Below are 12836 nucleotides of genomic sequence, written 5' to 3' on the forward strand. Positions count from 1 at the left end.
TCACCTAAACCCAACTCCTGCAAGTCAAGCCATCAGCCATGATGTCACTGGCAATCTTCAAAACTGAAGGATAATTCTGAAGAGCAATTTGGAATTGTGTCCAAAGGGCTATCTAACTGTGATACCCTTTGATCCAGCTGTATTTCTACTGGGCTTATATCCCAAAGAGATCCTAAAGAAGGAAAGGGACCTGTATATGCAAAAATGTTTTGTGGCAGCCCTTTTTGTAGTGGCAAGAAACTAGAAACTGAGTGGATGTCCATCAGTTGAAGAATGGCTGAATAAAGTATTATGGTATATGAATGTTAAGTATATTGTTCTATAAAAAATGATCAGCAGGATGATTTCAGAGAAGCCTGGAGAGACTTGTTAGAACTGATGCTGAGTGAAATGACCAGGAGATCATTATACACAGCATCACCAAGTTTGTATGATGATCAGTTCTGATGGACATGGTTCTCTTCAAAAATTAGATGATTCAGGCCAGTTCCAATGGTCTTGTGATGAAGAGAACCATCTACACCCAGAGAGAAGACTATGGGAACTGAGTATAGCTCACAACATATTATTTTCACTCTTTTTGTTCTTGTTTGCTTGCATTTTATTTTCTCTTTTTTTTTCCTTTTTGATCTGATTTTTCTTGTGCAGCATGGTATTTGTGGAAATATGTATAGAATAATTGCCCATGCTTAATATATATTGGAGTACTTACCATCTAAGGGAGGAAGTAGGGAGAAAAGGAGGAAAAAAATTTGGAACACAAGGTTTTGCAAGGGTGAATGTTGGAAATTATCCTTGAATATATTTTGAAAATAAAAAGCTTTAATTTTAAAATGAAAGATAAAGAACACTAATAAGCAGGCAGTCATTAAGAGAGGAGTTCATTCATTTGACACATTTATTAAGAGGATATCAAATACAAGAACTGAATTTAAAATGTCTTGCAATCTGGAAACCAAATAGTTTGGCTTTTTTCCTCTACAAAAGACATCTACCTAGTTTCCTTGTCCATAAAGGAATCCTTTTAAGAGCCTCTCAGAGATTCTGCTTAAACACTGCTAAGAACAAGAAGCTTACAATCTCTCAAGGTCTTCTGTTCAGAAACCATTCTCATTCTTACAAAAATCTTTCATATTGTGCTTCTTTGTAACTTTATCCAATCAGTCAGTGAGCAAATAGTTGACACTTGCTGTATGCTAGGTACTGTACAAAATGCCAAGGGTACAAAACAAGGCAGAAAGCAAGCAAGAAAGAAAGAAAGAAAAGAAAAGAAAAGAAAAACTCCACAACAAATTTATTCCCTATCCTCAAGGAGCTTCCATTCTAATGGAAGAGACAAGAAAATTTCTAGGTACAAGAGATACATAGTCTAGGTTCTGCACTCTGGCCGCACAGAATAAACTGTACCCCTCTTTTTCACTCATAACAACCTTTCAAATATTTGAAGACAGAAATCATACCTCCACTAAATCTCATCTTTCCAGATCAAATATCCCTAGTTCCTATTCTTCATGTATCATGGTTTCCAGATCACTCAACATCCTAGTTCTGTTATATTTGAGTACAAGTGACCATCTAAAATTTGTTTTGCTTGAATTATATGTACCTGTTACAAGGGTATTCTTTTTCCAGTGGAAAAAGGAGAGTAGACAAAGCAAAGAAATTGATTTTTGTTAATTGAAGAGAAAATTAGATTAATTAAAATTTTATAACAAGATGATCATTTAGCTGGAGGCGCAGAAAAGAGAACGTATACTCCTAAGACAGGGTTGGTAGTAGAAACATTTTTTTTGGTTCCTTAGCTGAATTAATTTTAATTAAATGGAGTCAGGCAGGTTTAAGGGCTCTAGTTTAAAGGAAAACATCTTCTAAAGACAAAAACCTATATTGTCATGGAATATAGAATTTATAGACTGCCTAGTCTATTTCATAAGTACAGAAACTGAGATCTAAACATGATTTGTTCAGTGTCACAAAGTTTTAAAAAATAATAGTATTATAAAAACCTTAGGACCAAAGTACCCTTAACACCTATCTAGAATATGGCAGTTTGGATCCTGGACTCTTAAAGACTGTCAGCAAAGCATGAGCTCATGCAGGTTTTTCAAAGATAATAAAGAGTCCTTAAATTCCCAAAAGATCATAGTCTGAGGTTTGGCAACTCAGAGAAAATACCTATAAGTAATGGTAGCAATCCGTGTAAGCAGAGACAAGAAAACTGATGAAAATCATGGATCCTTGAAATGCAGAAGCAAATTGCCATCTGCCTCTGGTGTTTAACTAAGAAGTTCTATTTCTATGAGCCTGTTTAATTGGCCGGTCCTTCCATCTGCTCTTCCAGCATCTGTCTACATCTGTTCTGAGTCTCTACACAAGTGTAAAGGATTGCCCTCCAGAGCTAGAGGGATTTCACACACCATCCACAAGGAACTTTACCTAAAAGGATCCTCATTCTCCTACTTATCCCAGCATTTTTCTGCCATCATTGAGCTCAACTATATTCATTTCTTCTCTCTGCTTATAATTAAAATTTGTTTCTTATTTTTTTCCTCTCCCTCAGGCCCTAACCCTAACCCACAAGCTCAACTGCTTACTTGGCATTTCCCCTTGGAAGCTACCATCCTGAATCCAGTATGCCAAAGAGTACTGGAATTAAAGTAAAAGGAACTGGGTTCAAATCCTGCCTCTGTCACTTAAGACTCTTCATGTGACCTTCGCTGTGACACTCAAGCTACTTGGGACATATCAGACATTTAGTATCTATTGACTAACTCTTTTTGGACTTAAGTTTTCCATCTATAAAATGACTGAGTTGAATTAGACAGCCTCGCTAGGACAATTCTGGCTTTAAATCAATGATCTCTATGAACTAATCAGTTATGGGCCCATCTCCATCCACATTTCTCTGTCAATTTCCCTATCTCTGCCAAGGTATCATTATTTCCCCAGGCACCTCAAATATAAAATTCCAGTTATCTTTCTTCTCCTCCCTGTCCCCATCTAATCAGTCACTAACAGTATAAGATTGTATAAATAATCATTATTGCTAGCATTCCTCTGTGGAGCTGTTCAAATTGATAAGAGTACAGATCCATTTTAGGGTAATTATAGTTCTATTTATGTAGCATTTCATGGTTTACAAAACATTCTGAACAACCTTGCAAGGAAGGTGGTCAAAGTATTGTTAACCCATTTTATAGGTGAAGAAATTATAACTCAGAAAGATGATGGAAATTGTGCATGGTTCCAGGTTTGATACTGCATGGAGCTGGGACATAAACCCTAACCTCTTTAATTCAAGGTCCATTGCTTTTGAGTTTATAATCTGGATAATTTCTCCCTCTTAAATTTATAACCTAGTTCAGAAATGAAAGCAAACATAAGAAGATACATTATAAATTGTGATTATTTATGGAATAATGCAAGTTGGGATTTTGCCTCAGGCCCCATTTCCTGAGGGTCAAATGTTATTTGCTTTCTTGTTTTTAATTAGGGACAAGGAGTCCAACTATTGGCATACCATCTATTGTCAGTTTGGAGTAAGAATCTTCCCAGAAAGTCAACATGGCCTAATGGAGAAAAGGACAACTTTGTTAACAGTAATGACCTGATTTCAAGTGTCATCTCTGATACAAACTAGGTGACCCTGGGCAAGAGACAGCATGTCAGCCACCAAGACAATTCTCTGAGGCTATAAATTACAAACTGACAGGGTCCATGAAAAGAGTTTCACCATTTAGAAAAATACAAAATCAGAATGGCAAGGTAAATATTATTTTACTTTATATGTTTTTGCATTTACACAATAGTTTGTTTTAATTCAATTTTTTTTAAATAGAGCCTGGGACACATGGGAAAATAAGCCCTTTTAGATGATTCAATCATTCTTTACTTATTTATTAGTCACTTATGAAGTGCCAGTTATATACAGTGTGGTTAAGAGCTGAAGTGAATGAAGAACTTTAAAGGAGAAATTCGCAAAGAGCATCCAGTAAATGAAGTTAAGATTTGCATTTATAGGTAGAGATTCCAGAATCATGTCCTTTCTATTTTCTTTATTTGGGAGTTTTGAGGGGAAAGAAACTATGGACTAAAACTCTCACAACTCGGGAAATGGCAATTGGCATTTGTGTAATGATTTAAGATTTGCAAAATGCTTTAACCCTATGAAGGAGTTGCTGTTTGGGAGGTTGGGGAAGAATGGGAAGGCTGGCTAGAACTGTGGTTTCACTCATGTAAGCAAGTACCTTCTAGGGAAATGCTTTCAACCAAAGCAGATCAGCAACTGTTTTTCAATTTAAAGTCTTTGAGAGTTGACTAGAACACAGTTTTAGCAACTTGATCAGGGGTCACACAGCCAGTATGGATCTATGACTGGATTCCAGTGAACCCAGTTCTTTCTTGCTCTAGGTCCAGCACTCTATCCTCCAAAACCCACCAAACTCAGGAGGAAGATAGAGGATCAAAAATAAATCGCAACTTGGCCATAGCTATTTGTTTTCCTTTCAAAATGGGTATTTGTTATTTGTTACTTTCTAGACACATTTCTTGTCAATTTCCATCTTCCTTTTTTGTGAAACCTAATTTAGCTTTTCTTGGGAAAATATTTCCTCCACGGGGAGAATTGCTCCTCTTCTATGATAGTGGGATGTTTGGGGTTTTTCATTATTTCTAAGGGCTCAGATCAAGCTGTTGAAATTTGCCAGTTTTTGTTAAGAAACTGCAGCACAATTTGTCAAGGCCCAGAAACTTGAAATGGTTTCTATTGTAAATTAAGTATAAGCTTTGAGAGAAACTCATCAGGAGAATTATCTGAGCATTGCCAGAAAGCACCAACAAATACGGGTCAGGACTCTAGCATCTGGAGTTGGCAAGATGAGGGCCAAGTCCTAACTTGGGAAATGGTTTGAAATGGATTGTCGGGAGCTGTTGTTGTTTGTCTCAGGACCATGACCTCAGGGAGGTGATGCTGTGCCATGCAAGTGAATTGGACTGAAGTGAGGGAGTGCAAAGTCACCAGCCTCACTTTCTCTTCTGGAGCCATCTGAGTCCAATGGCAAAATATAGATCACTATGCCTGAAGATGGCCCTGGATGCAGGGGGAGACCTGGACTTTTTAAAGTTAAGGTCTTTAAAAATGTTAGTTTGACTGAGGCAACTCCCAGTCAGTGATTAAGAGGAGGTAAGAAAAGAGACAAGAGAATGCCTTCTTTTACCTATTCTCCCCCCCCCAAAAAAAAATCAGTTTGGGGGAAAGGAAGACCTTTAGGGGGTCTGTCCAAAGCAAAAATAATTCCTCTTTACACTGAGGAATGGGGCTGAACCCATGATCAAGTAGGGGTTGATTTGGGACTCAACTTTGGCCAGTAAATGAGAGCCTGAGTGATTTGGGTTTATGGAATAATCCTGAAGAAAGAAATCTCAATAATTCCTAGATGTCTTGAAGAGGAGGGAAGGGAAGAGAAGGGAAAGAAGACAAGTTAAGGAAAGGACCTGTGTCACTCAGCAGAGGATCTCTAGTGGGGCAGCTCCTACTACTCACAGAAGTTGTTTGTCCTCCCTTCTTTGAAGGGGGGACCATGATGTTGGGGAGGTGATATGCAACTGAATCGGACTGAAGTGAGAAAACTGGGCAAAGTCACTAGCTTCATTTTCTCTCTGGAGCCATTTAGATTTAGCAAGATGTAGATCAGGAAGACGGGATTTGCTGGGGGAGGGGAGCGAATATCGAGGAAACCAGGTTTGGTTCTCAGTGCATTTAGAACACTTCATTAAGGGAGAAGACTTCTCTCCGACTCTGTAAGGACAGAGAGTGACAGAGAAGGACAAGAAAAAATAGGGTGGGAGGGTAATAGGAAATCTATGTTCACCTAGAAACTTGCAGCTGTTCTTAACTTTTGGTGGAGTCCTTTATAGCTAAAAGCCTGCTGTGCAGCCCCGACTTGTTTGACCTGCCCTCTCATACCAAGGTGCAGGAAGCAAAGGGGAATAAGGGAAGGAGTGGGAGTAGTGTGAATTAAAAGAGCTTCTCAATCCGGGTAGGATATCTGAGTTATCTGCAAGATTTCGTATTAGTTTATCAGTCGATTAATATTTATCAGGGGATTATTTTGTTCCAGGTGCTGTACTGGGGATATAGAAAGAAGGAAAAGAGTTCTTGTGCTCTAGAGCTTACTTTCTAATGGGGGAGACATGTCAACAAATATATAAAAAGCAAGCTATATGTTGAGGAAATAGGAAATGATTAAGAGAGCAAGAGAGGTTGGGAAAGGCTTCCCGTAGAAGGTGGGACATTAGTTGGACTTAAAGAGAGCCAGGGAGTTAGTAGTTAGAGCGGAGGAGAGACGGAGTTCCAGGCATGGGGGGTGGCCAGAGAGAATGACCCGAGACCAGAGATGGGGGGGTCTTGCCGGTGGGACGGCACGGGACAGCGTGGCGGGGAGTTGGCGGGCGTGGGGGATGATGAATTCATTAGAAGCCCTGGTCTGGCCCAAGAGGGAGTGAGCCTCCGATCACTTTCCATGTACCTTGGGGTTCCAAAAATTCAGTTTTGTCTCGTCTTCGTTCAGGATGTTCTTCGTGGCCTCCGGGGGAAGAAACCGCCAAACTGGCGACGCCCGATCCGGCTGGAGCCCGGGTGAGAGTAGTGACGTAGCGCGCTTGGGTACTTCCCGCGGCTGTCCCTCGTTCTGCCCTAGACACATTGTAACCTTCTGTTTCCAGTTTCCCCGCAGTTACATAGATAAACTCCGGAACCGAGCAATTGAGTTGTTCATTTTTTTTTTTAATTTTTTTTTTTTTTTTAACCCGAGTCTAAAATGGGACCAGAGAAAAAGTAACCGTCGCCCAACGTGGGGCTCGAACCCACGACCCTGGGATTAAGAGTCCCATGCTCTACCGACTGAGCTAGCCGGGCAGGTCGAAATTTTGGGCTTTTCCTTGTCCTTTCATAGATTAGACGCAGCACTTCCTTTTAAGGAGAGTAATGAAGTGCTGTCTGAGCGGGATGTTTCCCTGGCCACTTTTTGCTTCAGGAAAGTTTTCTCGCCGCTTCCTTCGACTTCTGACTGAACTTTTGATTCTCCGATTCTCAGGAGGGCGCTTCTAAGGCCGGCTCCAGGACTACTATTTCCCAAGAGTGTCACCGCCCCCTAGTGGTGAACACCCCTTCCCCCATTTCAATCTTGCAAGTGCCCTGCTACTAAGTAAACCTAGCAATTAGTTACATTTGCCAAGACTTGCAGATCGCCGGAAAAACCCCTTACTCCATCATAGACCCCAGACTCGAGATTGTAGCTAACGAGGCAGGAAATGAAAATGCGGGAGAATAAGACAGTTTGTGCTTTTGTAATTCCCCAAATCAGGGAGTGTGGGGGTTAAGGAGATGGCTTCTTCAGGGGAACCCTCACAGTTTAATCTTGGAGAGATCATGGCCGACATTTAGTCCAGCTGGCTCAGCCACTTTACAAATGAGGAAGCCCAGAGTTTCTGGAGTTTCATATGGCAGGACCTTGACCTTTGAGTATATTTTGTGTATAATTTTCAGCTTCCATGTTTTCTCCCCTATAGAATGTAAACTCCTAGAGGGCAAAGGCCACTTCATTTTGTCTTAATCTTCCTAGGGTCTAGAATAATGCCTGGAGGACAAATTCGTATTGAGACAAAGCCAGGAACACAAATATAAAACGCTTTCCACACAAATAAAGTTTGATCTAAATAACTGAAAGAATATCATGTGCTCATGGATAGGCCGAGCTAATATAAAAATGACAATTCTATCTAAATTAATCTAAATTAATTCAGTGCCATGGCAATCAAACTGCCAAGAAATTACAGAGTTGGAAAAATAATCACAAAATTCATCTGGAAGAACAAAAGGTCAAGAATTTCAAGGAAATTAATGGGAAAAAAAATGCAAAAGAGGGTGGCTTAGTTGGACCAGACCTAAAACTATATTACAAAGCAGCAGTCATGAAAAACATTTGGTACAGGCTAAGAAAGAGTAGTCGATCGTGGAACAGGTTAGGTTCACAAGATATAATAGTCAATGACTATTCTAGTGTTTGATAAATCCAAAAAAAATATTTTTTTCTTCTGGGATAAGAACTCATTATTTGAAAAAAAATGTAGGGAAAATTGGAAAATAGCATGGCAGAAACTAGCATTGAAACTAGCACCCTATGGGATGGGGAGAAGCGGGGGAGAAAAAAATTATAATACAAGATTTGCAAGGGGGAATGCTGAAAGTTATTTTTCCATATATTTTGAGAATAAAGTTATTACTTAATTTTTAAAAAATACTGTTTATCCTTTGTTTTCAAAGAGAATAATAATGAAATTCATATTTGAGGCAACTGGGTGGTGCAAATAAATCGCTAGATCTGGAGTCAAGAAAACCTAAGTTCAGTTTTGATTTCCCGCATTTATTAGCTATGTGATCTTGAATAAGTCATTTGACCTCTGAATGCCTCAGTTTCTCATCTGTAAAATGGGAATAATGCTAAACACCTTTCCTTGAGGGTTGTGAGGATCAAATGAGACAATCCTTATAAAGCACTTATAATGGTAGGCACAAAATAAGCATTATATAAATATTAGTTATCATTATATGGAGGGACAAAAATCTTAAGGCAACTAATGGAAAGAAGTAGGAACAAAGGAAGCCTAACAACACATTATCAAATGATATGGCAAATCAGTAATTCTTAATCTATGTTAGTAATAGTTAAAAATAGGGAGATCAATGAGAGAAATTGGTTATAAATCATACAGAAGAAGCAAAAGTATCTTTTACCTTCTTAATATTTGATATAAAAAAAAAAAAGACCCCAGCTACTGGAATAAGGACTCACTATTTGACAAAAACTGCTAGGAAAATTGGGTAGTAATATGGAAGAAATTAGATTTATTTACAACACTTCATGCTTTATACCAAGATAAACTCCAAATGGTTACATGACCCAGATATAAAGTCACATCTGTTGCTCTGAATCCAACTTGACCCATCACAAACAAATTAGAGAAACATGAAGAAAAAAATCCTATCAGGTCAGTGGAGAGGAGAAAAGTTCATGACCAAACAAGTGATTGAGAGGCTTGTAGAAGATAAAATGAATAATTTTGATTATATGAAATGAAAGGTTTTGCACAAATCCAATGAAACTAAGACTAAAAACAAAAACAACTGTTACCAAAAAAAAAAAAAAGGTTTCTCTGATAATTTCTCATTTCCAATATACATAAAGAACTGATTCAAATGAATAAGAGTAAGAGTCATTCCCCAAATATTAAATGGTTTCAAGATATGAATAAATAATTCTCAAAGGAAGAAGCCCATAAGAAAAAATACTCCCAAATCACTACTAACTAAAAATAAGAAACTTAAAGCAATTCTGAGATTCTCCTCATACCTATCAGATTGGCAAAAGGTAAATGATAAATATTGGAGAGACTGAGAAAAGAGGCATATTAATGTGTTGTTGTGAATGGCTACAATTATTCTAGTAATCATTTTGGAACAATACACAGTTACTAAAGATATTAAATAATACAAACTCTTTGGCCCAGCTACTTCACTGCTAAGGCTATACACAGTTACTAAAGGTATTAAACTGTACAAACTCTTTGACACAGCTACTCCATTGCTAAGCCTATACCCCAAAGATATCAAAAAAATGGGAAAAGGTTTTATATATACAAGAATATTTACAGCTTTCATATGGGGAAAGAGGTGAGAAAAAACTGGAAACTAAAGGGATGTCTAGCAATTATGAATAGACAATTTCAAAGGAAGAAGCCCAGCTATGTATCATCATATGAAAAAATGCTCCCAAATCACTACTAACTAAAGATAAGAAAATTAAAACAATTCTGAGATTCTGCCTCATACCTATTAGATTGGCCAAAGGTAAATGATAAATGTTGGAGAGACTGAGAAAATAGGTATTGTGATCAGGTAATGTGATGGAAAGAAGAAAGGAAGAAAGGAAAAGAAAAGATGATTTCAAAAAGACTTGAAAAGATTTATATACTGATGCAGAAGGAAGTGAGCAGAGTGAGAACAATTTATAGTATAACATCAATATAATGAAAATGAACAGTTTTGAGGATTTTCGTAAGCTGAAGAAGAATGAAATCAGCAGAACTGAGGAAAGGAATTTATACAATAACCACAATACTGCAAACCAAACAACTTTGAAAGCTGTAAGAATTGTGATCAATAAAATGCGCAATCATGATCTCAGGGGACCAAGGATGAAACATGGTCATCTACAATCTGACAGGGAGGTAATGAATTTAGTTTGTGGAATGAGACAATTGTAGATATGTATTTTTATTTTTGACTGTTTAACAAAGGAGGTTTACTCTGCCCTAACAGAAACAAAAATATGGGATAAGGAAACAATGCCACCAGGCCTCTCTGTACATGGCTTGACTTATTTCCATCTGGAAATACATCTGGTCAGTGAATCACCAGGGTTTGGTGACTCATGTGATCTTAGGCACATACCAAGTCTGAGAGACCAACATTTATATTTTTGTATGTTGCTGATAAGGAAATTTGTTTTGCTTGACTATTCATATTAGTTACAAGGAATTTGTTTTTGTTTTTCTTATTTTTTCCCCTAATGAGGTGGAATATAGAGTAGGAGGGAGATAAACTACATTTCTGTTCATTAAAAAAGCAGTTTTAAAAATTGAGTTTAGAATGGTGTGGAGCATAGAATGTGGAATGATATGTACCCTCTCAAATGAGATCAGGGTGTTGTTAGTTTTGCTTAAATGTTTTGTTTTGTTACATGAAGTCTCTCAAGGAATGAGAAGAAAATGTAAAAGTTAAAAAAAAAAAGTTTGTCCCCCTTACTGTGTGACTTCATTCTATTCCATTTCTTTGGACTTCAGTTTTCTAATCTGTAAAATTGTGAAAGGGGAAAGTGGCAGGGAGTGAATTAGATCACATCTAAAACTATTTCCACCTCTCAGTCTATGAGTCCATAATGGTAACCATGTCAGCCAAAAGACAAAGAGAGATAGGGATTTACTAATGATACTTTAGGTTGCAGTCAGAAAAATGAAAGCAATCAGAGTTTCATTATATCCACATCTTATTTTTTAAAATAAATTGACAAAGAAGAAAGAATCCCACCATTGAAACATATTATGGAAATAGGGAAGATGGGTTCATTTTCAGAGGAGGGCACTTTAGTAAAAAGAAAAAAAAAAACTCCTACTCCAAAAAGTAATATGAAATGGCTTCTCACCCAGAGAGAATTTATAGAACTCAAAAAAGAACTTAAAAATCAAATGAGAGACATTGAGGAAAAAGTGTGTGAGGGGAAACCAACCATCCAAGAAAAACAAGAAGGTTATGGAAAAAAAAAAGTTATCCAACTAGAAAAGGAGGTACAGAGTCTCAAAGATGAAAATAATTCTTTGAAAATTAGAATTGGACAAAAGAAACCTATGGGAGACCAAGAAATAACAAAACATTATAAAGAATGAGAAAATAAAATAGAATGTCAAACATCAGAAAATGACAAATCTGGAGAATAAATCAAGAAAAGAAAATCTAAGAATAACCAGACTACTGGAAAGTTATGACCAAAAAAAGGACCTTAACACAATAATGCACAATAATCCAAGAAAATTGTCCTGGAACAATAGAGCATGAAGGGAAAGCAGAAATAGAAAATATCCACCAATCACCACCTCAAAGAGATCTTTTGTGGAAAACACAAAGGACTATTATTGCCTGTTGTGATATGGGAGCCACTTGCCAGAGGCTGCTGGAGGTCTAACTCAGACCTGTAGAATGGATCTCTTCATGTGAGAGGATGGTGATGATACAAGGAGATTGAAAGGCAATTGCCACTGAGAGACAGTTGTGTTGTCTGACCTCTGTCTTCTTCTCTCTGCCTCTAATTTATCTCATTCCCAGTCCACAAGCAACACCTGTGTGAGTGAAGGCTATTTTGCAATTCCTTCAAGTTTATGATTCACAGCTGTGGAGGCTCTCAGAGAATTTACCTGCCCTTTCACCTAGGCAGGGTCATTAACAATTGCCAAATTTCAAAATCCCCAGATTAAAGAAAAAATTTTGCAAGAAACAAGAAAATGCAATTTCAATATGTGGGAGCTACATTTAGAATTATACAAGACTTATCAGCAGTTACAATAAAAGACTGCTAGTCCTGGAATCATATCTACCAACAATCAAAAGAACTAGGCCTGTGTCCAAAAAATATCATATCCAGCAAAAATTATTTATAATTTTAAATGAGAAAAATGGACATTCAATAAACTTGCAGATTTTCAGGACTTTCTATCAACCAAAACTGAACTTAGCAGAAAACTTAACATGTAATAGCTAATATCAAAGATCAATTTTAAGGAACTCAACATAGACTTTAAACGTGGACAACTTGTTTTCTTTTTTACATAGGAAAATGTATACTATATGTTTAAGATTAACATCAACAATAGGTTAGCTCATAAGAAAGGTCGGCAGAGTTAAGGTAATAAATAGTAATTGTTATACAAATGAGATGAAGAAGAAGCATGACATAGAGTCATTAGAGGGAGGAATAGGTCTCATAGTTCTGAAAATCTATTCATATCAGAAATGGATTCAATAAACAACACTACATATCTACCATGAAGGGTATAACACTCTCTAAAATCTATGAAGAAAAAAAGGGGGCGAGATGAGCAGATGGGGAAGCAAAGGGTGAGGGAACAAGAGGGGGAATCCTTGGATGGGAGGAAGTTAATAATAGCAAGGCAAGTTATGGAGCAGAATTTAAGAGTCAGCAGGCATAGAAAAGACAGGTGTGTGT

At 37.5% G+C, this 12836-nt stretch overlaps 1 long non-coding RNA gene and 1 other non-coding gene across 2 annotated transcripts; both read right to left on the minus strand.

Moving 5' to 3' along the window:
- Positions 1–880: 880 nt before the first annotated feature.
- Positions 881–6616, minus strand: LOC127552039 (uncharacterized). Its single transcript, XR_007951227.1, has 2 exons — positions 6528–6616; positions 881–3569 (listed from the first exon to the last, which is right to left on the minus strand). It is a non-coding gene; the product is annotated as an uncharacterized LOC127552039 (long non-coding RNA).
- A 227-nt stretch (positions 6617–6843) lies between these two features.
- Positions 6844–6916, minus strand: TRNAK-CUU (transfer RNA lysine (anticodon CUU)). Its single transcript has one exon. It is a non-coding gene; the product is annotated as a tRNA-Lys (tRNA).
- Positions 6917–12836: the final 5920 nt, after the last annotated feature.

Source organism: Antechinus flavipes, chromosome 2 (assembly GCF_016432865.1).
Source record: "Antechinus flavipes isolate AdamAnt ecotype Samford, QLD, Australia chromosome 2, AdamAnt_v2, whole genome shotgun sequence".
In the NCBI taxonomy this organism is placed as follows: Eukaryota; Metazoa; Chordata; class Mammalia; order Dasyuromorphia; family Dasyuridae; genus Antechinus; species Antechinus flavipes.